The sequence below is a fragment of the Miniopterus schreibersii genome, assembly GCF_964146895.1.
Source record: "Miniopterus schreibersii genome assembly, chromosome: 4".
In the NCBI taxonomy this organism is placed as follows: domain Eukaryota; kingdom Metazoa; phylum Chordata; class Mammalia; order Chiroptera; family Miniopteridae; genus Miniopterus; species Miniopterus schreibersii.
The window spans coordinates 45,531,466-45,559,285 of NC_138105.1; the positions used below are offsets into that span (position 1 = coordinate 45,531,466).

General features: G+C 38.8%; 1 protein-coding gene across 3 annotated transcripts in view; it reads left to right on the forward strand.

The window, feature by feature from the left end:
• The window catches only part of FHIP1A (FHF complex subunit HOOK interacting protein 1A), a 188,455-nt gene that overhangs the window by 20,240 nt on the left and 140,395 nt on the right, over positions 1–27,820 (forward strand). Inside the window, exon 1 of one of the 3 annotated variants that reach the window (XM_081134047.1) lies at positions 15,430–15,531. The exons of 1 other annotated variant lie outside the window; for it this stretch is intronic. The gene's annotated coding sequence lies outside the window, so the exon portion shown is untranslated. Of the gene's footprint in view, positions 1–15,429; positions 15,580–27,820 lie in introns of those variants that run through there. One more of the 3 variants, XM_081134048.1, reaches the window with a different exon arrangement.

The following is a 27,820-nucleotide window of genomic DNA, read 5'->3' on the forward strand; positions in this document are numbered from 1 at the left end:
GGTTGTGCAGGTAGACATAGTAAGGCAGACTACTGATCAGATGTGGAAGTCGGGAGAGAAAGGAGAAAAATCAATTTCAAGAATGTAAGCCTAGATGACTGGGAAGATTTCTATGACAAACTAGGAATGGCAGAAGGAACAATGTGTTTGAGAGGACAGATTACTTAGATTATTTTGGGATTTATGGAGTTAATGTGGTGGGACCTTGAGGTAAAAGTGTCAGAGAAGTAAATGAAAATAAGAGTTTAGCTCCAGGTTTGAATATGTAGTTTGGGGTGATAATTGTAGGATAGATGACTTTGGCTAGGGCTCACTGTTGAAAGAAAGGAGGTAAGGATGGAAACTGCGAAACATTGTAATTTTGGGTATTTATTTTATTTGTTTCCTTGTACTTCAGTGCTAATATTCTCTTAATAAGACTACACTGTTGAACTTTTAGCCCTCCGCTCCCATCTCAATTCACAATGTTGCATGAAAAATTGTACACTGGACCATATTATCGTGACTCCTTTGTAGACTTCAGTTTTAATCAGGGACAACACAAACAGCTTTGTGACCTCATTTGCTATAGGGAAATTTTCCTGTCACATCTTCTGGTGTTTCCTAGAGCAGCTCTTTCATAGTAAGTGATAGTAAATAGTTTTGCTTTCCTGGAGGAGTACAAATGTTTGTACCTCATGGAAAATCGTTAATCACATTTACTTTTTTGTTAATCCTCACCTGAGGATATTTTTTCCATTGCTTTTCAGAGAGTGAAAGGGAGGGAGGGGGAGAGGAGCGAGGGAGAGAGAGAGAGAAACATTGATGTGAGAGAGATGCATGGATTGGTTGCCTCCTGCATGCAACCTGACCGGGGCTGCAGAGCGAACCCACAACCAGGTACGTACCCCTATGCCGGCCAGGGCTCATAAATTTTAATAGTTGGTCCATTTGAAAACTTGGAGTGGATATTACTAATGGCCTGGGAGTGATCACTGGAATTTGAACAATGTTGTCTAGTCATGGCAGTGTTTTTATTTCTAATCAATGTATGCAAACCCTGCCCCAGAAGACTGTGTAGTGTTGGTGGTTGCTCACTGTTAAGCAATGAATAGGTCATCAGTTAGGTAGAAATAATTGACCTCTTACCGCCAATCATTCCTAGATTCTGTTGTCTAAAGAAAGATCTTTTCTTTTTCATTCTGTAGAGGGAAACTTTTCCTTTCAGTGACCAAGTGAGGAAGCAGACTCCTTTATAACAGGAATCTTTTAAATTAAAATAGCCAAATAATTAAAGGGACATCTGTGATTATTGAATTTGCTCTATGTAACCTCCAATAGAAAATTTCCCCTAATTTTAAATGACAAAGTGTCATCCTCTCAAACCACTCTGTCCATTCCTATAAAGTGGGAAGACCGCAAGCCTCTGCTGATAGAAATTTAAGTGGTACAAAACACTTTGTAGAATCAAATGAATATCAAATGAGATATTTTTAGAAACTTTATTTTAAAAACAGTCATTCTTAGATATAAGTAAGTTTGGTTTGTTTCAGACTGATGACCTACTTCCTATGTACATCAAGTGTCAAATATTGACATAAAAATATCTTGATTCAACTTGTATAAGGATAAATAAATTTTGTTAATTAACAGTGGCATTTACTTATTTAGACTCATCTCATTGCCTGAAAAGAAATGCAGTTATTCTGAATGTGGCCATAATGCTCTAGTACCTTCTCTGTGACTGCTGCAGGCATGGAGTCTGCAGTCATGGCAGAGCTGAGGCCTGCTCTTCTGCCCTGTGTCCATGCTAAATTTCTTGGCTTTCATTACAGCTTCTCAACCCTGCTCACACATATCATTGTTTATTGTAAAAAAATATCCTTAGAATTTTTATTACGTTTAACAGAATCTTCTATAGGGAACCATAGGTTGAATTGCTTTCTGATCTCAGTATCAAAAATAGTTGTTCTTTCTCTGAGCAGCTGGTTTATTTTTACCCTGTGGACACTGAATCTTGTAACAGATCATGTTCCCCTCTACACGTTGGCTGCAGCAAAGCTTAGAGTCCCTGCCCCTCCTTTTTCTCCCCCCTCCCCCTCTTCCCCCTTCTCCCCCTTAGCAGTGTGTAGAGAGCCTCTCTTCTGGCTCTCATTCTACCTTGTGGCTACAGTGATTGGTACTTATCTTATCCTACTTGTATTAAAAGCTGTTTGAAGATAAGGATTCTACTACTTTTAAAAAATATTCTTTACAGTGCTATCACAGTGCCTTGCACACACTTGGCAATCAAATAATAGCTGAATTGAGGATTACTAGGCTATTCAAAAATAGCTTCATGTTGGACTCTCCCTAGTGATATGGGTATGGAGAGAGAAATAGGTAGTATGCCAGTGAAGGTTTTGAAATATGCTGAGGGTCAAAGGGCTGTGTTGGAAAATATGGCACAATGAATTGGGGTGCTCCTATGAACGAGAAAAGGATGTTGAATATAGGAGCCAACATGTGCTATTTTCCTTTGTATTCATATCTAAGTATACTGCTATATCACAGTTGGGAGCCTAACTTCGCTCCATTAAGAGAGATCAGCTCTCTCTTCCCATAGAAAAAAAGATAAGGAGTTTGTTAGGAGAGGAACAGTTTAATCGGTGAAGGTTTAGAAGTTGCTTTGAGATCTCTGTATACAAATAATGTAGAAACAACTACTATGTAATGCAGATTACGTCACCTCTAAAATGATTGTGAGCTGTAGCCAGTGACCCATGGATTCAGCTCTTATTATTTATGATTAAGTTCCAGTACAACCAAAGAATGAGGACAGACCCAGCAGTGAATTGTAATAGTAGGTGACTCAAAGTCAAACTCTTTAATAGGGAAGTCCATTGAAATGCAAATGAATCTAGTTAACTGAAGGCTAGCTAGATTATCAGATGCATAGTAAATTTTATTTTGTAATTAAATTTACAAAATTTACATTTGGTGTGTTGAGAAAGGAAAGCTTTGTTTTCTTAAAAATTAAAAAATTTGTTGTATTTTTACCCATTATCGTGTTATCGTATGTTATTGGTAAGCCTCATGGTTCTCGTAGTAAAACTTGAAATATCAGATGCTCGGAAAAATACTAACCAGAGAAAACTTTTTTGCCTTGTATTTGTCTCTCCCTTTCCCTCCTCTGACAATCAAATCATAAGATTTGTTAAATTAAAAACAAAAACAAAAACCCTGCCTTACCAGAATTTCATTTCTTAAAAATTTTGCTTCGGGTCTTGAAAGAGTGTCTTTGAAATAGTGTGTAGTTGAAAACAGATTTTTAAGGAGCCTTTATTGAATTAGTGTAACACCAGTTATTCAACGTAATACTGATTATATAATCTAGTTTCAAATTTCCTTTACTTCTAAAGTGTGTTTTCTTCAAATGAAACTTAACCAGTTGCATTTTTAAGGAGAAGCCATGCTTTAAAGTCACCAACTGCCTCATAGGGTTGTGAGGATTAAAAGAGTTTGTTATTCATGGCAAAGATTGAGAAGAGTGTTTGGCTCAAAGTTAGTGCTATTTAAGTGTTTGCTGTTTTTATTATTGCCATTAGATGGCTAAGCCATTTATTTATGTAATTAAAAAATAATTTTCATTGCCTTCAATAGGGTTTGAAGCTCCTTTGAAGTGACTGAAAGGGCTTCTGCTGTTAAAAGTTACAAGAAGAGCCAGAGTTCTGGAACTCCCCTTCTCCCCCCAGCCCTGTTTTACTCTGGCATCGCCTAACTTAAATTCTGTGGGCTTCCATTTCCTCACTGGAAGATGGCAGTTCTGTGGTGATGGGCCTCTGATACCGCTTCAAACCACAAAAATTCCATGATTCTTTGATCTTATCTTCTGTTTAGCAAGAAGGTTGAGGTTATTTTTGTCAAATTCCTTGATCTGGAATGGCAGGATTTTAGAAGTGGAAGAGGCATTAACCAAATAGTCTACTCTTTGGGGGAATTCATCCCGTCTTTTAGGTTCAATTAGTTTTTGTTTTTGGTAGATTAGCACCAGCCTTTATTTTTCCTTTCATTTTATATTCTTTTCCCAAAGTACTTTTTATATACTTATAAGTATTTATTATGTTCATTGTTTGCCTATCTCCCTGCTTGAATGTAAGCTTCACAAGGGCAGGTATCTTTTGTTCAAGTCCCTGGTACATAGTTGGTGCCAGGTAGGGGCTCAGTAAATATTATTGGATAAATGAATGAGTCCTCAATTGGCTAGTGGACATTTATATTAATTGATCACTTCTGATTCTCTCCAAAAACAACTCCCTTTCATGACTTACTTATTTCCATCAATGAAACTGCTTTCATGTTACCAAGAACAAAATCCCAGAGGAGGTGACTACCTGAGACGGAACAAATTGGATGATTTTCAAGGGGATTTAGGTAGTCACTGCCACCAAGACTCTAGGTGCAGAAACAGTGACATGTTCATACACGGTAAGTGGACCTGAATCTTTTCAAATGGAACCTTCTGAGTCAGAACCGCCCAGGAAATTACTTAGAGTTACCAACACTTACTACTAAAGTCATAGCTCCTGCTGGGTTAATGTTCCTGAATTGCTTCGTCATGGTAGTTCCATTGGAGATTCCTTGTTGCTTCTAAATGAAGTCCCAACTCTGTGGCTTGGCATCCAGCAAAACCACACAGAACTTTCTGGTTCTAGATTACAGTTCTTCCCCCAGCTGAGCCCCTCAAGCATTTTCTTTTCTTTTGTTAAAAATGTTTTTATTGATTTCAGAGAGAGGAAGGGAGAGGGAGAGAGAGAGAGAAAAATCAGTGATGAGAGAGAGTCATCGATAGGCTGCCTTCTGCATGCCTCTAGCTGGGAATTGAAGTGAAAGCTCCTGGATCATAGGTGGATGCCTAACCACTGAGCCACACTGGCTGGGCTCCTCAAGCATTTTCATTCCTGCTTTAAAGCCCCTCTGTTCACACTGTGCTGTCATTCATCACGTGGTAAGGTTTTCCTTCTTCACTCATCCAAATCCATCTTTCTTAATCCACTAGAGAAGCGTTCAGCTCTTTCTTACATACGTGAAGTCATCTGTATCATGTTTTGGGCTCCCAAATGTTGCATTACTCTTAAATGTTCCATTTGCGTATTTATTACTTTCCCTACTTTATGATTACCTTTTTGAGGGAAGGGACTAATGGAATAATGGAGTTGGAGGTTAGGGAATGAATCACAAATCATAGCTAGAGCAAAACCTGCTAAACTGGAGCAAACTTGACTTAATGTAAGTGCATAGCCTAGCATGTGATGAAATTTTCAAAGAGCTTCAGAAAATGCCAAGATGAGTCTTTCCTACTTTTTTGTGGCATTAAAATGTCCTTTTTAAAAATTAAATGATAATCCCTGGCCAGGCTGCTCAGTTGGTTAGAGCATCGTCCCGATACACCAAGGTTGCAGGTTCAATCCCTGATCAGGGTACATACAAAAATCAGCCAATGAATGCATAAATAAGTGGAACAACAAATTGATGTTTCTCTCTCTCTCTCTCCCTCTCTCAAATCAATCAAATTATTTTTAAAAAAATTAAATGATGGTAATAGTAATGGCTTCAAATTATCTTTCATTGGGAAAGTAGAAAATTGGCTATTGACTTGGTTGTGTGTGTGCGTGTGTGTATGTGTATGTAATTTTTACTGGTTTGTGAAATCAGAAAGTCTAGGAAAGACATCTTGCTTGCTTCTGATCATGGGGTGTACATACTCCATCCCTTCACCTGGAGGTCATCCACTCCCCTGCTCAGCACAGTACTCACTTTTCAGGTTCTCAGATATTGGCGTAAGATTCTCATGCTGTGGTTTGACTCTAGTTAACTAGCCTGGGAATGCATGAAAGTTACCTTCTAAATATGCAAAAGAGTTTCCTTCCATCTCTTGAACTTCAAAGAGTATTTTTTTTGTACACTGCAGATTAATCTAGACAATGGCATTCCATACCCTTTCTAAGTAAATCAACTTGATTCATGTCATCAAAAGAGAAATTTTTACAGCTTTCTAATTTTTCAGGCTGATCGAAAAACTCAGTAAAGACACAAAAGACATGAATTTCTTTTTCATTTTCTTTTAAAATCTTGAATCATTTATTTCTCTTGTTCCACATTGTAAGGCAAGTTAACATTCTCCTTTTTCTGACTGTTCCACAATTTCAAGTTTCCGTTGAATACACTTGTATGTTTATTCTTGGAGTTTGACATTTTAATTATGAGGAGTATTTGATCACATATAATCTTAATAATGTTCAATAATACCACATGATTCACACTTGTGCAGAATACTGACAGAATGACAGGCAGTGGGGGGCTAATATTGTGTTTTGCAGAGCTGATCGGTGAAGGGGAAGGCAGGGTGTTCCCATGTCACAGCAGACATAATGCGGTGTCTCTTGGTTACTGTGCAGTTCCAGGCAATAGTTATCTGCTGTCTTAGAGCTTATTGGTTGCAAAGAATAGAAGCCCCCTCAAGCTCACTTAAAATAGAAAAAAACCTGAAAAATGTAGGATTTAACAGACAATCTCAGTGACACCAGTGCACACACGAGGATTATGGAATGGGCTAAGAAGTAAAGAATCATGGTCACATTGCCTCCTCTCTTGCTCTGCCTTTCTCCACTTCTCTTTCCTTCTCTTTCACTTGGGCCGATGTATATATACCGCCAGCATCGACGCGACCCATGGTTTTTGTTCATATTTTTCACAATTCACATTCTCAAAAAGATTGTTTGATTGGCTTAATTCAGCTTATGAATCCATTTCCCTGGGATCAATGACCTGTTGAGTTGGGGTGGGGAAGGATTTAATGTGGTACACATTGGGCAGCTTTTAGTTGGATATTCTACCTCCTGCATTGTTTTTTTGTTTCTAATTTATTTTCCCCTATCTTCTATCCTTTTGTCTTTTCATTACACATTTTGAGAGACCTCCTCACAGTTATCTCATAGTACTTTCACTGAACTTTTACTGTAGTAATCCTATTTTCAAAAATCTTTAAAAAGTTCATTGTTCTCTAATCATTTTATTGTCATTGTGTCTCTTTCTTGTGTAATGGTTGTATTTTCTTGAACCTCTTTGAATTGTTTTAGAGTTATTTTTTATAAAAATGCTCTTTTGTTTCCTGAATTAACTGTATTTCCTCTCAGTGTTAGTTTTGTTTACCCCCAGTTTTTCTGATTTCCCTTGTTTGCCTATTTATAATTAAGAATAAAGGACTGGGGAGTTTCCTCTACTATATAAAAAAGATTTGTATGTAGAGTTTTCCCCATAGCTGCTCATCTCACGTGAATAGGAATTCCAAATTGTGTGTGTGTGTGTGTGTGTGTGTGTGTGTGAGATGTACCACGTTGTCTGCTGGTCACTTTCCTTTACTTCAGAAATGCCCTAAGAGGAGAATTTATTCTGAGGGACCAAAGCTCATTCAGAAGCCTTCACAAGCCATCTCTCACTCCTTACTGCCGAAAGTGCTCCAGCTCCTTTAGAGATGAGCCCCCGATGTTTTGGCTGTCATTACTTTAGGCCACGCTGCCCGAAGTCTCTGTTAGAGGGTGGGGAGATGGGGTGGGAGTACTGACTGTCATACCTTCATCACCCTATTCCTGCCCCATATCATCCCCACTCTGTGTTACCTGTTGACTCTGAGCCCACAGCCTCCCTGGGGCTCTGTTGAGCAGATTGCTTCCTTGGTGGCCCCTGGGTAGCAGCTTTCCTCTCACTGTTTCATCTGTCAGCCCATTCCCATTTCCTGCTCTGGTTCCTAGAGATTTGCTGAAATCTCTTATCCATTTAAAGTTCTCTTTCAGTAAACTCTTTTTAATCTTCATGGAATTCTTCTGTTTTATTTAATTAATTAATTAATTATTTTTAAAAATATATCTTTATTGATTTCAGAGAGAGGGAGAGAGAGAGATAGAAACATCAATGATGAGAGAGTCATTGATCCGCTGCAGCCCGCAACCCGGGCATGTGCCCTGACGGGGAATCGAACCCCAATCTCCTAGATCCTAGTCGCCGCTCAGCTGCTTAGCCACTCCCGGCTGGGCTGTTTTATTATTTGATGCTTTTGCTTCATTAGGGATTCGGGAGGGACAACCAGGCTGTCAACTGTATTGAAATTAAAACCTCAAAAGGGTATTCTTTTAAAAAATAGCATTTTGTTTTTGGCTTTTATTCTTCATTTTTCAGTCATTCCCTTGCTTTTTTAAAAACATGGATTTGCCTTATGTATACTGATCGCTAAACAATATATTGTTTAATTTTAGCTCCTTTTGGTCTTTGTATAAACGGAATCATACAACACGTACTCCTCTGAACCTTGCTGTTTTACTCAAGATTCTGTGTTTGAGATTCATCTATGTATATTCATGAAGCTGTATGCTACTTATTTGACTGCTGTATAGCACTGCGTTGTAAGGACGTACCACATTGAGTTATGTTTTCTACTACTCATGGACATTGGTGTTTGTGTCACTTTTTGCAATCATGAGAAAGATCGGTGTGAACATAGTTCCTGTTGCACATCTGCTAGAGTTTCTCTAAGGTATAAACCTAGGGGTGGAAGCGTGGAGTAGAGTATTTGGATGGTCAGTTTTACTAGGTGGTGACGACTGGATGCCAGAGCCGTTGTACCAGGGTATCCCACACGGGTGTATGAAGTTGTGGCTCGACAACCCTTGGTGTGATCAAATTTTTAAAAATTTTTGTCTGTTTGGTGGGTGTGAAATCGTATCTTATTGTATGTTGTTTAAAAATGAGATGTGACTTATATGTAGTATAATTTACCCTATTGTGACTTTGATTTTCGTTTTCCTGATTATCATTGAGGTTAAAGATATATTTTCAAATAGCTATTAACCTTTCTGTAAAAGTGTGCCATATTTTTCCAGTTAGTTTTTTCTTATTGATTGGTGGGGTTTCCTTAGATATCCTGGATATATAAGTGTAGGTGTATGTATAGATATCTATAATATGTGACAGAATTAATTTTTTTCCGTGTGGACAGGATTCAGTTTTCTGCATATATAATTATGACACTCCTTTGGTTGTGGTTAATTTTTGACAAAACTGAGAAGTAGGTTTTGGCACTTTAAAATTTTTTGAGTCTTTTTTGTTTCCCTCCTCCTAATCGACCCCTACTGTGAAACAATTTTGGTTGAAAAAGTAGCCTGACTTTCAGTAGCTCAGAGTGTTTTCTTTGGTGTGCACGCTGTGAAGGCTGGAGGACAGCGCTCGTGATGCTTGACGCAGACGGATGTTTCAGTGTTGCCGGGCCCAGGCTGACCAGCACTGGGGCTCAGAGAGGAGCCGGGCTGTGAATGCTGGTCCAGATCTCTGGGGAGGGCTGTGGTAGTTTTCTTGACTGTGGTTAACACATCTCTGAAGTTTAATGTTTTGTAAGTTGGCTTTATAAATAAATGATAGCATTAATTACTACCCATTCTTTTCTCCATTTAACAATGTGCCCTGAAGTTATCTTAACCTTTAAAAGACTGCATTTAAAAGACAGCATCATACAAACTCCATATATTTTCCAGGATCAACTGTACAAATAATGGTTTCTTTCCTTTTGCCTGTAAAAAAAGAACGTATATGCTTAGGTTTCTGAGTATTTAAGGGACAATTTTCTTTTTAAGTGGTGATAGATTTATAAATCAAAACTTCATGGAATGTTGAAATGGTGAATTTTATGTCATGTAACCTATATTTCACCACAATCATAATTTATTAAAAAACCACAAAGCCTGGAAAGAAAACTTTTTGGAAGACTTAGGACTCTAATAAAAGTGCAAACATGACACTTTGAAGTAGTGTATCTGTTTTTGAGTCCAGAGCTGTCTTTCAAAAGTTAATTACCGATGTATGGTAATGAGCAATATCTCTTTACATAAGCAGCTTTTAAGAAGGCTTACCTTCTTTTGAGTTTTTGTAAATTTTGGAATGAGTTTCAAGGATTGTATTTTCATTTCTCTTCTGTTCATGATACTAGCTATCACTCCCCCCTTTGCTGCAGACTCACGGGCTTGCTTTCATTTCCTTTAATCACCATCCTTTTACTTCCTTGGGGCCTTCCTACAGGTTGTTTTTTCCCCCTCTGCCTGCTTCCATTTATTTTATTATTTTAAAAATTGTGGTAAAATATACATGTTATGGGCTAAATTGTATCCCCCCAAATTCACGTGTTGAAGCCTGAACCTCCAGTACCTCAGAATGTGACTGTGTTTGGGGACAGGGTCTTTAAAGAGGTAATGAAGTTAAAATGAGGTCATTTGGGTGGGCCCCAATTCAATATGAATGGTGTCCTGATAAGCAGAGGAAATTGAGACGTAGACAGTGGCGGAAGGAAGACCATGTGGAGACACGAGGAGAAGACCGCCACCGACAAGCCAATGAGAGCAGCCGCAGAAGAAACTGACCCTGCTCACATCTTGATCTCGCACTTCTGGCCTCCAGAAGTGTGAGAAAATACATTTCTGTTGTTTAAGCCGCTTGGCCTGTGGAACTTTGTGGTGGTAGTCTTAGCAAATTAGTGTAATACATAAAATTTACCATTTTAACTAGTGGCATTAAGTACATTCACATTGTTGTACAACCAGCACTGCCATCAGTCTCCAGAACTGTTGTCATCTTGCCAAACAGAACCCCCATTCTCCCCTCCCCCTAGCCCCTGGAACCACCATACTGCTTCCTGACTCTGAATTTGACTACTCGGAGTACCTCATATACGCGAAATCATACAGTACTTGTTCTTTTGTGATGGTTTAACTTTATGTAATGTTTCAAGGTTCATCCATGTTGTAGCATGTGTCAGAATTTCCTCCCTTTTTATGACTAAATAATATTCTATTGACTGTATACACCACATTTTGTGATTATCAGTTCATCCATTGATAGACACTTTTTGCAGAAGCATCTACCTTTTGACTATTGTGAACAATGATGCTATGAATATGTGTGTACATATATTTCTTCAAGAACTTGCTTTCATTTCTTTTGGGTATTTGTCTAGAAGTGAAATTGTTGAATCATATGGTAGTCCTATTAATTACTACTTAGTTTTTTGAGGAAGCACCATACTGTTTTCTATACTGGCTGTATCATTTTATATTCCCAAGGGTTTTAGTTTCTCCACATCCTAATCAACACTTGTTATTTTCTGTTTTTTGTTTTAATAGTAGACATGGAATTACTGGGTATCAAGGCTTTCAGTGATAATGCCATGCTCTTTTGATTTTTGTTGGAGGAAGGTGATGATAAACTATGGCTTTCATTATCACTGGGCTAAGTCAAAGAGAGTCAGTGATCAAAGGGTTTGTAGTGGCATTCATTTGCCTCCTGATTTAGGTATATCACCTTAGAGGCTCACCAAGAAGCATTGGAGTTATTGGTGTGAAAGACTGACAGTCATTTTTTGTTTCCTATTTGGGCCAGGAACTTCACTCCTGTAAGTAACTTTGGGTCTGCTTGTGTGATGCAGGACGAGCTATGCCGAATTTTAGGCATTTCTCACTACAGAGCTCAGTGAAATAGCTCTTTTGCAGAACTAGAGGCTAGTAAGTTTACTTTTTTCCTCCAGGGCACATTTTCATTTTCCTAAGTGTTTACAGCTGTGTTTGCATAAAACACTCCTCAACCTAACAATTACAGTCTAGTGAAGAAAACAGAGAACGTTAGGCACAATAGGCTTCAGAAATCTGAAGAAGAGGTTGTTGTAAAACATGAGAAGCCCAAGAGATGCACAGGTGCTTCCTGAAGGGCATTTTTGACCATAAATGTTGCATTATAACTGCCTGAAAGGTTACAGAGTCAAAGAGGTCGAGTAAGGAATATTTATAAATATATCTCTTAACTTGAGTTTGTGTGTGAAAATGGAAATGTTTATGTGGATTTATTTATTTTTCCCTTGTCTACCTGTGTGGATTTTCCTTCACTCCAACAGCAGTTCTTGGTGGCTTACAGTGAAGGGCCAATTCTTTACTGTGGCTGGGGACAGACAGAGCCATAGCCACCTGGTTGCATTGGGAGGTCGTGTTCTAGTCCCTCCCTCCCCCACTTGGCCAGTTTCTGTAGATGATGATTTGACGTGGAAGCAGCTCAGTTTAATAATCACAAGTTCACAGCATTAAGCATTAACTAGCATCACAGTACCCAGTACAATTAATTTTACACACATAACTCATATTTTTCTTAGTGCAATTTGTACCCCCACTGGTTTGAGAATTCAGTAAGTATAATTAAAGCTATTGAAGCCAAAGCATATAAGGATGTTTCCCCTATTATTAGCCAGCCTTAACATCACTGTAATAATAGTGTTTTGTCTAAGAACCCTGAAAATTCTGCCAGTGCTTCGTAGGCTTTGTAAGCTGAGATAACCACTGCTGTCAATGAGGGCAGGGTCAGGCTGGTCGCCCCCCAGCAGGGATCAGCTACTCCTGCCTCATACTGTTTGCTGATTGTATCTCTTTGGAATAGTAATGCTGGATTAGGAGTCTGCAGCTAACATCACATGCCTTTCCATAGGAATGACACAAGGAACAGGAGTGAATTACATTGCTTTCTTGAGGTGTGCATCCCCCCACCCCCAGATCTGTCCTTTTACTTTGGAAGTTCACAGCTGAGTTAGGGAGAAACCACTTCTTGTTCAGTGCTTTGGGTGTTTTCTGAAAGCCTTCAACATTATTCGTCCTGATCTCCATCCGTGGAACCACAGCTCAGTCTTTGTTATCACACGTAAAATACAGCACTGTCCCTAAAGGCAAAAGGGCAGAAGGCTGGGTTTACTGTACCATTAACTGATTGATGAGTTGTTTTATTTATGTTTAACAAATAGATATCAAAAGTCTGCTATGTGTTGAGAGAGCTCTGTTAAGCTCTGTAGAGGTCTATAAAACAAATGTTAAGTGCAGTTTCTATTAAAGTAGTCTGGAGTATAAGATAGAAGCAGGGAGCACAGAGAAGATGCCTAGCTGGCAGCAGGAAGGACTGCATTGTGTGGCTGGTATGGAACTCTAGGGAGGGGAGCTGGTCATTAAACCTCTCAGAAGAGGAAATAAAGGCGGAGCCAATGAGGAATACCAGGTGCAGAGCTACTTTTTGCACAATGACTCCTGACTCCTTGAGGGCCTCAGGCCTTTAGAAAATATATCCTGATTCTGCAATGATAGCTAGGCACACTATTGTTAAAATCTATAGATAAATATTTTTCATCTGATAATGTAAGTAATAACTTTTTTGTAGTGAAGACGACTTGTAGAAGACACGTAGACACAGAGAAAATAAATTGCCCATATTCCAGACACCTAGAAAGAATCCCTGTTAACGTTGTGGAAAATGCCCTTACTCCTTTTTTTCTATGTAAATTACTTTAATTGTATTTATTTTGGATTCTCAGACCAGAGGTTGCACAGATTCCATAAAGGATAAATTTGAGTTGTATTCATATAAGATCACTGAATTGGTTATTGTGATGAAAGTTTTGACCTCACCCACCTTTAATTTTGCAGTTATTTTGAAACTGTTTTGTAACCCTTGAAAAGAGCCCATTTGTTTTTATTTTAGAGTATTTGAAAGCAAATGACCTTCTTTTATTTATTTAACTTATTATGATTTTTGAAAAAATTTTTTTATTGATTTCAGAGAGAGAGGAAGGGAGAGGGAGAGAGAAATAGAAACATCAATGATGAGAGAGTCATTGATCATCTGCTTCCTGCACACCTCCTGCATGCCCCCTGCTGGGGTTCGAGCCTGCAGCCCCGGCATGTGCCCTGACCAGAAATGGAACCTTGATCTCCTGGATCATAGATTGATGCTCAACTACTGAGCCACGCCAGCCGTGCCAAATGACTTTTTTTTAAAGATAATCTTTTCAATGGAACGACTTTTGGGAATGATAGGAGAAGGAGATTTTCTAATAAATTAAATAGAAATTATGGTTGTTTAATTTTATATCAGTAAATCTTTGTAATAGCCCTAGCTGGTTTTTCTCACTGGTTAGAGCATTGGCCCATGGACGGAAGCGTCCTGGGTTCGATTCCAGCCAAGGGCATGTACCTCAGTTGCAGGCACGATTCCCAGCCCTGGTTGGGGCACGTGTGGGAGGCAATCTATCTATGTGTCTCTTTAACATTGATGTTTCTCTCTCTTTCTCTGTTCCTCTCTCCCTTCCACTCTCTCTGAAAAAGCAATGGAAAAATATCCTTGGGTGAAGATTGAAAAAATAAAATAAATCTCTGTAAAAGGTAATATCTTTATAGTCTTATAGTGTTTAATTTTTTGTATGTTTTACAGTGTATTTTTTCCAGAAATTATGTTATTAAGAAAGTGTGTGTGTATTTCTTAACTATTATCTCTTTTTATCATTAATGGAAAATCTATGTGGGCTAAGTTAGTAAGCAAAGAAAAATATTAGATGTCAGACAATTTAATTTTTTGATATGTGCAAAGCAATAGGTGACTTTAAGGTCTTGACCTCTGACAGGTGCATTTTGAAATTGCCTGGAAAATGACCTTCTGCACTTAGGGGAGAGCCTGGCTTTTGAAGTATGTTTTCTGATCTGCCACTGTTACATTTGCTCTATCCATTTGTGCCAGACAAAGAAAGTTAACAGTGGGATTCTGTGTTTTGGAAGAACCTTATGAATTCTCCATGTTTGGAAGTTGTTACTGTCCATAAAACTACAAAGTAGAGTATATGCCTTTTGACTGATTGAGAGATCTTTACCTTTTTGGAAACTGATGGCTCCTTGCTATGGTTTTTTAAAAGGCATGGTTTTTATATAATGTCTAGCTGCCCAAGTTCTGTAACGTCTTTGTTTAAAAAAAATCCTTTGTAGCTCTGAGACCTTTGGTTTGGGGAGGAAGGGGTGTCACAAACTCAAGGACCAGACAGTTTAATGAGACTATAAGATGCTAAAGAGGAGTGATGAGGACTGTGACAGATTGGAGAATATTTACCTTTTCAAAGGCAATGGAAACGCAAAAATCAAAATATACTGTAACAGCCAAACAGACTTCCAAATTTGGCCTGAAGCCTTCCAGTTTATGTCTGTTTATGCCAGTTATCCCTGTAATAATACAATAGCAGTATAATGACAGTAAAAATAGCTAACAATTTTTGACAGCTTACTCTATGCCAGGCACATGCATTATCTCATTCTGTCTCCACAATAAAGGCAAATACTCTTGTTATCCCATCTTAGGGATAAAACTGAAGCTTAGAGAGGTTCTTTGCCCATGTCACAGAGACGGTAAGTAGCAGAGTCAAAGCCAGGTTTGCCTGACTCTGGTTCTGGAGCTCTGTGATGTGTGTTTTGATTTTAGGCCACAGAACTTGGAATTGCATTTGGGTAGGAAGAAAATCATCTGGCAGTGGTTAAGCTACTCAGTGTTGGCACCGACCAGCTTTGTGACCTTGGAGGAAGCAGCCAAGCCTGGGAGAAAGGGCAGTGTGTTTGGTCCTACAGGAAGAGGAAACCGCAAGATCAGGTCTGCAGCAGCGTGGACGGGCTGGAGAAAAGTCTTCACCAGGTGCCTGGGGAGGGGATTAAAGAAGGAAGCGGTTCCTGTGAGGTGCAGGTGTGCGTGGGGTTGGGAGTGTGGGGGTGTGTGGCATATAGAAGTGGAAAATCAGACTAAATGGAAGTTTAGTAGGAGCTTGTAATGTAGGTGTTGGCAGATGTGGGTAAAGTCTCCAGGGATATTATGTACCATTAGTTTAACAGTGTGTAAGGGATTATCCGGAGCTGTAGAATAAAAAACTAAGACCTATGGGGTCTGAGATTTAACCCAGGGCTTCCTGTTACAAAACACTTTAAAACCAAATGAGGTTTTCATCTGGGTGGAGGAGCCTGACTTCTCTCCACTGTCTTTTGTTTAGTTATCTCAGCAGGCTCCCACTCGCTGGCCTCAGAGTGGGTTTTCTGGGGCATAGTGGATCTCTATCAGGATCCTTGGCATTTCCCGTGATATTTAGTAGAAAGAGAGTCATAAAGAAAGAATCCTGACCAACCTGAGGCTGTTGAATCAAGGAGCACAACCCAAATATTCGGCTGTTAACATAGCACCTTTAAACAAACAATCCACTGACTTGTTGCCCATTGTAGCTCTCAAAGCCTCTCTGTCTAAGTGACTTGAACTCAAGGAAATGAAAAGTCAAGCCAGGCTGTTCCTAACTGGCAGCACGTGAACATGAACCTAGGAAACACAGCAGCCTCTGTGAGAGGCCTGTCTGCAGAAACCTCACACAACCTTAAAAAGAACTTAAAAAATTAAAGGAATTATACATATATTAAAAAATTAAAGGGCTGTATCTTGACTCCCCCCCCCCCCGAAAAATGTAAATGTACTTCAAAAATATATGAGAAGTTTAGATTGAAGAACAGAGTTTGCTTTCTGCAGCCTGAAGACTTTTAAATAAGACCCTGAAGGAGGAGGAAGCAGACTTAGTTGCAAGAAACCTAATACTCCTAGAAGAAGGGGGAGAGAAGTGGAACCAAAAATAGAGCAGGAGTTGAATCTAGGGAAGCCCTTTTGTTGAATTATTTCATTGGCTTTAAGTGATCACTTTCCTAGAAGCAACAAGAAAAACTGGTCCAGTTTGTTTTCAGAGTTGGAAGAAAATACTTATGTGAGCAGCTCCTGTTTGCAACGTTTCCATCTGGAATATCATTTAAGAATTTGGCCAGATCTCAAGTGATTTATGTTTAGTAAACAAGATTATCTTCAGCTTCCTACTGTGAAAGAGCAAATGGTGTGGGGTTTAGTTGCTGTTTTTCAGCCTCTTTTAATTGCTTGTTCAAGGTAATACTGCATTAATCTCCGTTAATTATCTCCAGTGTTCGGTTTGTGACAGTGGTTTCTGAAGCAAGAAACCAGAACAGTGGTTGAAGTTAGAATGGCTTAAAGTATGAATACCCTTGCTGTAGAGCTACCCAAACTATACCTGTGTCTTAAGGTTGGGGGTGGAGGTGTGAGAGGTGGGGGAAGTGAGGAATAGCTTTTCCATAAACTTGAAATAGAGCTTTTTTTCATTTTCCATATTTCAGGAAAGATGTTCTTAATTTTATGGACAAATGATATAAAGGGAATCTCAAGTCAGCTCTCTTGAATGCTTATGATTTTTCATGTTTTAAGAGTTTACTTTTCCCCCTAATATGGGAAAACATTTCTTACTGAAAGGGTGGATATCCAGTGAAAATGACAGTTCTTGTTGTTTGAGGATACATAATTATGAAAATGTGACTACTGATGCACTATTTTTTTCAAATTTGGATAAAATGTTAATGTTTTAAATTTAAATTAGTTTTTATAGGCTCCCCTGTTAAATTCTTCTAATGATTAGGTTTCAGTATTTATGTGAGAGAGGTAAGCATTTTAGCAAAGAAATGATCATTTTATTCTGTAAGACAAAAAATACTAATGAAGTGTTTCAGAGCATAAAATTTAGGAAAACCATGTATTATGTATTTTAGGTTCACTGCAGATAAAAATAGTTACATCTAGTTAATAAGTATTCTGCTATAGTAACTTCCCCTGACACCTCTTCCTGAATCTTGAATTGAAGGTCTCTTCCTACACTGGTTATGTTAATACTTTGAGTTTCATATCTTACACACAATGCAAAGCAAGCAAAAGATAAAATGCATAGAGGTCACTCTGTCTTTCAGATTCTATCAGCTATTTTGAATTGAATTCTTAAACTGTTCATGATAGCTTGGCAGCAAGCCATGTGCTTGTCATTTTAGCTCATTAGAGTTAAGTCTAGTCCTGTCAAGAACAGGTTTACTAGTCTTTTTTAATTGCCTGCTTAAAATTTTTTATTTCCAAAATCAGCTAAAGAATTTAAGCCAGAGGGAAGGGGAGGAGTGTTGTATGGGGGTTGAAGGGGGCCTAATATATGGTGGGCACACAGTGCAATATACAGATCTTGTAACATACAAACCCACACCTGAGACTTATATGATCATATTAACCATTGTCACCCCAATAAATTTAATTTTTTATATATACACACACACACACACACACACACACATATATATATATAAATATATATATAGTTACACCTGAGACTTATATGATCATATTAACCATTGTCACCCCAATAAATTTAATTATATATACATATATATATACACACACACACACACACACACACACATAAAGGAGAATTTAAGATGGTGGTATATGTGGACTGAGGTCAGGTAAAAATTCTGAGCAGATCAGGAATTCACTGAAGGAGGGAATTGCAGAGATGAATGAGTTTAAGGCCCCTGTGGAGGAGTAGAGGATTGCTAAAGCATTATTTAGAAGAATGGAACAGGGTTTAGATAGTGTAGTTGTGTGAAAATGTATATGGCGTTTATTTGACTAGTATAAACAGTTTTCTTTTGTGCATTTTTTTTCTTTTTTGCATTTAAATGTGCCACCTAATCTTCTGGAAAATGGGAGGCTAAATATTAGAAGGTGGTGGAGAAACAGATGAAGACTAGGTGGAATCTGGAGCAAAGAGAGAGGAATGTCCTGCGAGCCAAAAATAAAGAGAACATGAAGGAAGGGAAACAATGGAGTCTGCTCAGGGGTGTAACCACTAAAATCTACAGGATGGCGTAGAGAGGAAAACAGGCTAAAAAAGAGGTGAGATGAGAAGAGACCTTAGGAAGAGGCAGGAAGAGAAAACATTGGTGTCGAGTGGAGTAATCTATGCCTGCGTGTCTGGGAGTGGGGGAGGCCAAGTTTCCCAGCAAATGGCCAGGCTCACTGTTGATGTCCCCAGCAAGCTGAGGTGTGGTAGGCGTGGCACTCGTTCCTATGACTGTGTGAGGATGCGGATGTGGGGGATCCATTAGCCCCCAGGGGTATGTTTGGAGCCACAGCAGCTTGTGCTTGACCTTGAAGTGGGAGGGAGGCAGTAGCGGCTGGGACTGTGTAGCTGACTGGGTAACCTAGTGAGCCAGTCCGGGTAGCTTTACAGCCCATCTCTTCCCTGGAACCATTCATTCCTCACCTGGAGGACTTGGGAACGGGATTTACTTTGTAATGTCGGAGGGTTGGACTGACCCTGAAGAACTTTGGATGTGTGTCATCAGAATCCCCTTCTTGCTTCCTCTGTCCTCTTGCTGGGGTGTGCCGTGAGTTCACGTTGTTCCCTGACAGGGCCCACTTTGCTGGAAATGTATTTCATATTCTGGATCTTTCTTGATTTTTCTCTCCACTCACCAAAACTTACCTGTTCACTCTCTGGTGTTCCCATTTTCTCCAAATAACTGGAGCTAATTGGGTAAAAACCTTCATTCTCTTGTTCAGAGTTAATATTTGCATTCAAAAGAAGGATTCACATTATGTTGACTCGAAGAAATGGTGGCATTTTGGGCTTGTCTTTGGGTAAATAATAAGATGGTGATATTACAATGGAGTCTTTATATGCATATTTTACCCATGGGGATTAAACTCATGCATTTGGCTAAAAGAAAAGAAAACAGATGAGAAGTAGCAATTGAAGAAAGATGAACATGGTCCTAAAGTGACCGTGAGATGGGAGATGGGAGCCTGCAGTTGGTAGGGAGATTGCATTTCCTCTCAGAGCTTGTGCATTGGGTTTAACTGCATGACCCATACCATGCAAGCAAAATACTTTATTTGGTATTTACCTGAAGAACTGGTTATCTTGGACTCAGTGAGAGGCAGCATAGTATTTTGTGAGGAATTTCAGGGAATTTTCAAGGATCGTTTCAACTGTTTGTAATTGCTACCTTGAGTTTGACTTTGGACTCTAACGTAGTTCCCTGTACTATTAGGTCTGACTTTACAGTGTTGGTTGGCTGAGGGTAGTTCTTCCAGGGCACCTATAAGCTTCTTTTTGAGATTTTGGACTGTGTTGTGTTGTTCATCATTGCCAAAGAAGCTTAGAAAACATTTTTGTTGAATGAAATAATGAATACATAACACTCTGCCTGGTGCCCTCTCCACCCCCCCACCCCCATTGCCCCTAGAAGAGATATGAGAGGGGCATTCTGGCTGCTTTGGTTTGGAAGAGATGGGTCTTGCTGATGGTTTAGATCGTCTGTTGGAACTGGATTGCAAGGTATTGACTTACTGAGATGGTCTTTTTTTCCCTGAGCATGTGGCACCTTGTGCTGTATCTCACGGTATCACTGTGGTACTTCCTGAAAAGACCCTGGTTTCTGCAAGATGTCTGTTTGACGGCAAGTTTAAGTAAAGATAATGACCACTGGAGTCTGTTTTTTATGTCATTTACTGATGTTCAGTTGCTGCCCTCAGTAAGTTTGGTAGCTCCTGTGTATGACACACAGACCTTCATACCAGACACAAATGTGATCTCAGCGCTAACCACTCATTCTGATGCTATTTTTAGTGTTTTGTTAGCCTCCTGGGCCAGTTTGATATTTTCATATTTTTAATGTGCCACTCAACCTTTGTTGTATTTAATAGAATCACAGAATTGGAGGGACTCACAGAGGTAATCAAATCCATTGTTCTTCAAATTTTCTTTCCTTCAAAGGGACAGTAAAACCACTAATAAATGTAATTTATGCCAATATGTAAATTAGAGAAAAGCTGAACTTCCAGTTCAGAGAGAGACTGAAATGGAAGGCCAAAATCCTCTATTCTCTACTTGCTGCCCACCCCAACCCTCGAAGTATCTGGATATAATGTGTGCTCTGTGGAGCTCAATTTGAAAACCACAGCTCCAGGGTAATTTATGGGTGTTTTCCTAAGTCTTAAGTAAATCTTCCTAGCATCAGTTTTTGCTTTTTATTACTTCCTGAGAGAGCAAAACTTTAAAACAGAACTGCTCAAAGTTCTTCCTCTGCATTTCTCTGTGTGTGAACACTAACTCTGTGTAGACGCTAACCAGTCATCAAGAAACTTACTGTGTGTCATGCATGTCCAGCCCTACCAGTGTGACCTGTTAGGTACCACGGGTAAGAAGCTGACTCGGGTGACAGAGTAGTACTGGTTTTCTTTTTTTCACAACAAGCATGGCATCTGGATGAGACTATGAATGTTCTTAAGAAATTGGGATGTCCTCTATGGAATGGGCTCCAATTGTATAGATCTGTGATTCTCAAAGTGTGGTTCCCTGACCAACAGCAGCAGCAACATCCCCTAAAACTTGTTAAAATACAAATTCTTGGCCCCTACTGCGCACCTCCTGAATCAGAAAGTTTGAGAGTGGAGCCCAGCAATTGTATTTAACAAGCCTTCTCTGGATTCTGCTGCACATTTAAGTTTGAATGACAGGTGTTGGAGAACACAATGATGGTTCCAAAGTGTTAGTAGCTTCCCCACCTCTGCCCCCTTTCTCAAGCAAACTTCTTGCTTTGCTATGGAAATTTGATGTTTTCTCGAACTTATGTGAAATCCTAAGCAACTTTATCTTCCAAAAAAAAAACAACAAAAAAAACCAACCCAGGTTTGTCTGAATTTCAATTAGATTACTCTCCCTTGGTCCCCTTTATGTGGAGATTCTGAAGCCACCAGTGAGTGTGTATGAGCACTATTTTTAGGTGTTAGTTGGAAGCCTGTTTTTTTCTGAAAGGAAGTGATTTTCTACTTGACCAATCAGGGCCTCATTTGTTGGAATACTGTTGAAGTAACTCAGAATCACATACCCTTTCAACTTCTCCAGTGAGAGTGTAAGGGAGGATTTCCTAAGTGTAGCCCTTATGTAACCATGATCATCATATCCATGTTAACATTATAAACCAGTTTCTTTTCTCTTGTGTCTTTCTAATTAACTAGGCAGTCATTCAGCAGTCTGGAGCTGGGAATTCCTAATGTAAAATTCAAGAATCACCCCTGATAATAGAAAAATAAACTTCGCTTGTATGTATGGATATGATTTTTTTGTGGCTAGGGGGCCCATAGTTTTCATCAGATTCTGGAAAAGATCTATGCATACCCTCACCCCCCCCCCAAAAAAAAGCTGATTAATTATTGCTTTAACTGCTTTTGGATAATAGTTTTAAGATTTGCAGTCATATGAGATTGAAGAGCTTCCAGGAAGATTGGCAGTCATATTTTAGCCTGCCCTGTGGTCTCCTCAACTGTTACTGTCTACATTAAGTAGAGTAAGATTGGTTCTTTAACTTGTGCAATCATGTGTTTCTGTTTCTGGTGGTGGGAAGGATGCATACTTGTGTTTATCCAGTAGTTTCAGGTGTACTTTTTAAAAAAACCATCCTGTGAAATATATAGAGCAGGAGATATTATCCCTATTTATAGTTGATCACATTGAGGCTTAGAGAAAAGCATGAAACAACATCACTAGGTTTGCCCGTCATCTGAAAGCATTGGACACTCCCACTAGTTCATGCTTGGATTACTTCTAAATATGTTTGGATGATGCCTAGAGAAGTCTTGAAAGTTTATTGTGGACAAAAACTGGTTGTTTAACTGACCCAATATCATTATTCTCTCTTTAAAGGAAATGGATCACGTTCATATTATGGATTTCTTTTTTTGCTGTTCCTTATTTTAGCGATTTTAAAACAAATTTTTATAGATATAATCTCTCCCCATCACAGTCAAATAAAAGCTGGCCCCAGCCCCTCTTCTTTTCTTCACAAATATCATAGAAAACCCTACCCAATTATATTTTTTAGCATGTTGGCTGAGGAGAGGGCAAGTCATTGGCACCCAGTAGCATCACCTCATTTTTGTTAGATTGTTCTTTGGGTTTCAAAGACGAGTGCCCTTGTAACTTACATTACACAGCCTCACATTTGCACATAAAAGTTTGCTAGGCAAGAGGAGCAATGCAAGATAAATTGAGAAGGTTAAGGGGAAAACTGTGCTGAGAACTTCTCATAAATGAATTGTCAATGATTTCTCCAAGTGACAAATTAACTGGAGACAGTGTTCTGCATTTTAAAATAAAGTGTGGTGGGGTAATTCCATTTGTGTTCAGGCCAGAGGTCAGTGACTCACTTATTTACTTGTGCTTTTTGTCTAATAGAGTAGAAAAGAAAGCTGTATATGTGGATATTTAATTTACTTTTATTTTGCAAATGTCTATGATTCAGTCAGCAGCGAGATTATGTGTGCTAAGGCAGGCTGGCATCTAAAAGGTGTCTGTGCTGAGGGCTTGGGGCCAGAACATTTTACAAAAGGAATATTTGTGCTTAGAAAACTTCTTATAAAGATCTCATTCTTACTTGAATTTCTCTTTTACTTCAGTGGGGTCACTGAAAAGGACATCAAGATATCAGCCATTTCTTTAGTTCCCTGGCATTAGCAAGTGGGGTGGTAGTTCTTTCTGTCAACAAGTCAGGGTTTGATTACGATAACTTTGACTAGGTGACTCCATATTTCTATGAGGAATGTGCATATTAATGTCATACATTTTTTGGGGAAATATAAAATAGATGCATTAATTTTAGGATTTGTACATCTGTGATTTGTTGAACAATAATAAGAATGAAGAGAAGAGGATTCCTGCCCTGCCTCCATATAGTCTAGTGAAACCCAGTGGATCATGTGAAAGCTCTGTGTTCTTCAAGCCATTGATGGCAGTATTAGGAGTTTAACAGTAATATTTTTGCCCTCTGCATTCTTCTACCGAAGTTTTGTTTTTTTCTTTGGCCTTTGGCCACATGGCAGTTTTGCTCCAGGATTTTAATTTGTGGGGCAAAGACAGTGGGCATGATGTTAGCTAATTACCTCAAGTGCTGGCTGGTGTGGACTTGACCTTTCAAAGTCAGAGCATGATGCCAGAGATCACATTTGTACTTGAATGAGATTGTTTTTGTTGTTTCTATCTCTGGAAAACCCAGGAGTGCAGATACAGAGGAGATCAAGGGAGATGAGGGGTGGTGCTTGGTTCTGGAGCTCCAGGGCCATGCACCAATCAGTTCCCCAGCCCATGCTGGTGGGCTTTAGGTTTCTTGAAAGAAACAGAATAGATTCAAATAATTGAGGCTAGAAAGGAGCCTGAGGCAAAGCACGTCTCTGGATTTCCCTGAAGTTTTTTTTTAACATCAGGTCTCTTTTGCCCCCCCCCCCTTTCTTTCTAACTTTAGTGTGTGTTTTTTTCTCATAAGGAAAAACAACAGCACTCTGAATCTATGCTTTCTATGATGGAACGTAGTATTATGAATCTATTTGCATCTAAATAAAAAAGGTAATCAGCTTTAACGCATGCCAGTCAGCTGACCCAGAAACTTGACGGGTGTTTTGAGGTTGTGTTTTTTGAGCTTGTGTATTTTGAGGTTGTGTTTGAGGTTGTATATTTACCGGTCTGGACAGTTGAGTACTCTGAGCACATGTAGCGTTAGGAAATAGCTTTGCGATTATAAGGCTTGTTGTTTATTGTGAAGCATATTAATTGCCCTTACCTTAGAGTCCACTGACTTGGGGTCTCACTTCAAAATAGCTTTGCCTTAATTTTAAAAAGCTCTTTGCCAGTTTGCTTTTAATGTGTGTATTAGGCCATACCTTTTTTTTCTTTAAAAATTTTTTAAAATTTATTGATTTGAGAGAGAGAAAGGGAGGGAGGGAGAGAGAGATTGCTTTGTTGTCCCACTTAATTACGCGTCATTGGTTGCTTCTTGTATTCCCCTGATGGGATTGAACCTGCAACCTTGGCCTATCAGGCTGACGCTCTAACCAACTGAGCTACCTGCCCGGAGCCTTTTGGTGTCTTTTAATTGAGATAAAATTTACAGAACACCAACACTGTGAATATTTTTTGTCAAGAGAATTTAAGAAAGTTTAATTGATTGAACACTTGGTTCATGTATTTGAATTTAGTGGCTGATAGGCCAGAATGATATAAAGCCAGGTCCTTGTCTTCAAGATCTAGGGGGATAAAAATTTAAATAGATATTAATAGAGACATGTACAAGGTGCCCTGTGACTGTAAAAGATGTTTGCTGCACTTTCCTTTGTGAGCCTGCCTCTGAAAACAGTGGAATCTTTTCCTCTTGCTCTATTTTTTATAGAGACTTGTCTTACTTCGTTGTCTTCGGGTTTTCTGTTAGGGATTGCATATAAAAGAATTTTGTCAGCTACTTCATGCTTCTGAACATTTCTTGCTTCTCAGATTCAGACAGAAATATAAGTGGTGATGCCTGATGTTAGTCTGTTTGTTAGAATTATAAAACATGCTTTATATAACTTGATATCAAAGTTGATATAAAAATGTATTTTTGAATATTGGAAGGTAAACTGGGGTTCTGCTAAGCTTATTTTTCCTGTACATCTGTGGCAAGACTGTTGACCAGTAAACTCCAGATCTGTTTGCTTACTTAAGCCAGTCCTATATTACATACATTTCTGTTTTTATTGTGTCTCACCCCCATCTGCTCCCAAATCCCAAACCAAAAAAGTATACTTTCTTTTTTGCTTTGAAATTTCCTGAAACTTTCTATCTGTTCTTTTTCTTTTTTTATTATAATCTCTTGCATGTTTGCAAATGATAATAACAATGCCTTTTACTTTTATACTAGTAAATGAAGGATTAGTTGACAATATTTACAAAGATCTCTAGACTTTTTAGAGAAAGGACTGAATAAATAGTATTATGTAAGCCAAATAAATTATTTTCTTGAATTAAGCTGAGTTTTATTAAGGTGAATTTTTCTCAGTGCCAATCTTTTCTTTTTTAATTTTAAGGCTCTTTTTTTTTTTTTTTTAAATAAATGCTCTTTATACTCTCTCACTTCTGTATTTTAAGACATTTCTGAACTGGCACAATAGCCATTTCCCCCCATTAATTTTATAAAGTATCTTTTAAATGTTACTTTAAAAAATTCTTTAATGTCTCAGTTTTGGACCATGAAATGTAAAAATTGACTTCCGTTGACTTCATTTTAGTAATCTTTTATTAAAATCTTGCAACATGTTGGTCAAGTGCGAGAATATAATTTTCACAGCTAAATTTTAAACCTTAACAAGAGTTTTATTTTACCTTTCTCTGCGTTAATTGCTTAAAGGGCAAGCGTATCTGGTTACACTTTCCAGTTTATAGAAAGGTCCTTGTCCGCCTCTCACTATCCCCACAGCCACGGAAAGGAAGGGAACCGTCCTCAGACTGGCGTAGAGCGGAAACCTGCCCAGTGCGCTGAGGTCGGCTTCCTCCCCGTGGGAAGCTTGTGCTTGTGGCCTGCAGAGTGACGCTGTGTAAAAATGTGACGGACAGGTGTTTGCTCTGGCCTTGACCAAGCTGAGAATTTGAGATGGAAGAGTTGGGCTCTGGACATATAGGAGGTGATTTGGAACTTGGCCAGTCTGTCTGTTTTCTTACCTATCATTGAAACGGAAGACTAAGTAAAGGACATACAGTTTCATAACTCATAATATTGCTCTAAACTCTTTTTTTCCTTTCGGTTGATGTATTTTAATTAGTTGAATACATTTTCCATAAATTTCACTGCCTCCCATTTAGCTTTGAATGGAAGCCAACTAGAGAAATATTTAGAAGGTTATGAGCAACAATAGAACGAACTGTTAGAAAAGGGCTTTTGTGGCATTTCTCAAATGTGTGCTGGTGGAAAAATGACTGTAATTGGATAGTGAAATGTTGGAAAATAATTTTATTTACTATTTAGAAGTCACGTAAACAAGCCTTGCTTTTTAGATTCAGAACAGTCATGCCTCACGAGCTCAGCCTTTGCTCACTATGCTTTACGTTGATGGAATTAAATGTGGCACATTGCAGCGCTGGATCAGCTGCACAGTCCTAAAATGCAGGGTTTGATTGGATTCTGGAAAAAAAATTAAAGATGCTGTTTAATATCAGAAATGGAGATTTGTGAAATTTTGCTTTTAGCCTAAAGTTGGTTTAAGAAAGTACCCCAATGATAGAACAGGGGAAGAACATGACGAATATCTAACTGTAAATTGCCTTTTGAAGCCAAAAAAGAAACTCAGAAAAAGTAAATCAGATTTCAAAGCCAGGTGCTTGGCGTACTGGCCGTTACACGGCTCATCTTCCAGGGAGTGCACCTCCAGTAGTATGTCTGCTAGTGCTGGGAGTAAACACATGTTTAATGGACATTCAGCCCAGAAGCATCCAGTTTTATCTTCTGGATATTGAAGGACACAATGGATGAAGGTCAGAGCTTATGATGCTTGCTGTGAGGCTCATGGGTGTTGAGAGAGCAGAGCTGCCTTAATATAATGCCCATAATTTGCAAGGGATTCTTTGGAGGCCATCTTCTGATTCTCTTACTTACCTTGTACAGGGATCATCTGCACAGTTTTCTTCTGACTTTTACTGGAGTCACTAACTTGTATTCATAAGGTCATTTAAGCATTTTCCATGACCTAAAATCATGTCATTTGTTTTAATGTTTAAGGGTAGAGAACTGAAAGTTAAACTTGAGTTTCAGTTTCAGCTCTGCCGCTGTGTGATTTTAGTTATGTAATTGTTTTATGCTTCAGTTTTGTTGTATATAAAATGGCCATTCATTCATTCATTCATTGAACAAATATTAAGTAATTTCTAAGAGCCAGGCCTATTCTTGGTGCTGGGAAGTGAGCAATGAGCCAAGCAGACAAAATCTCTGCCCTCATGGTGCTTACATTCTGCTGTGGGCAATGGAATGTAAATTAGTGCAAATTTAATATATGCTAGATAGTGACAGTTGCTACAAACAAAAATAAAACAGGGTCAGGGGTAGAGTGACAAGATTGGGAGGCAGTTTCTGTTTTATGTGGGGTAGGCAGGGAAGGCCTCTCTTTGAGGTGATATGTAAACAGAGACATAAATGGAGAGGGGAATGATATATGAGGATACTTGGGGATAGAGGATCTCAGGGAACAGCAAGTCTGGCAGGCACTGCACAGTCCC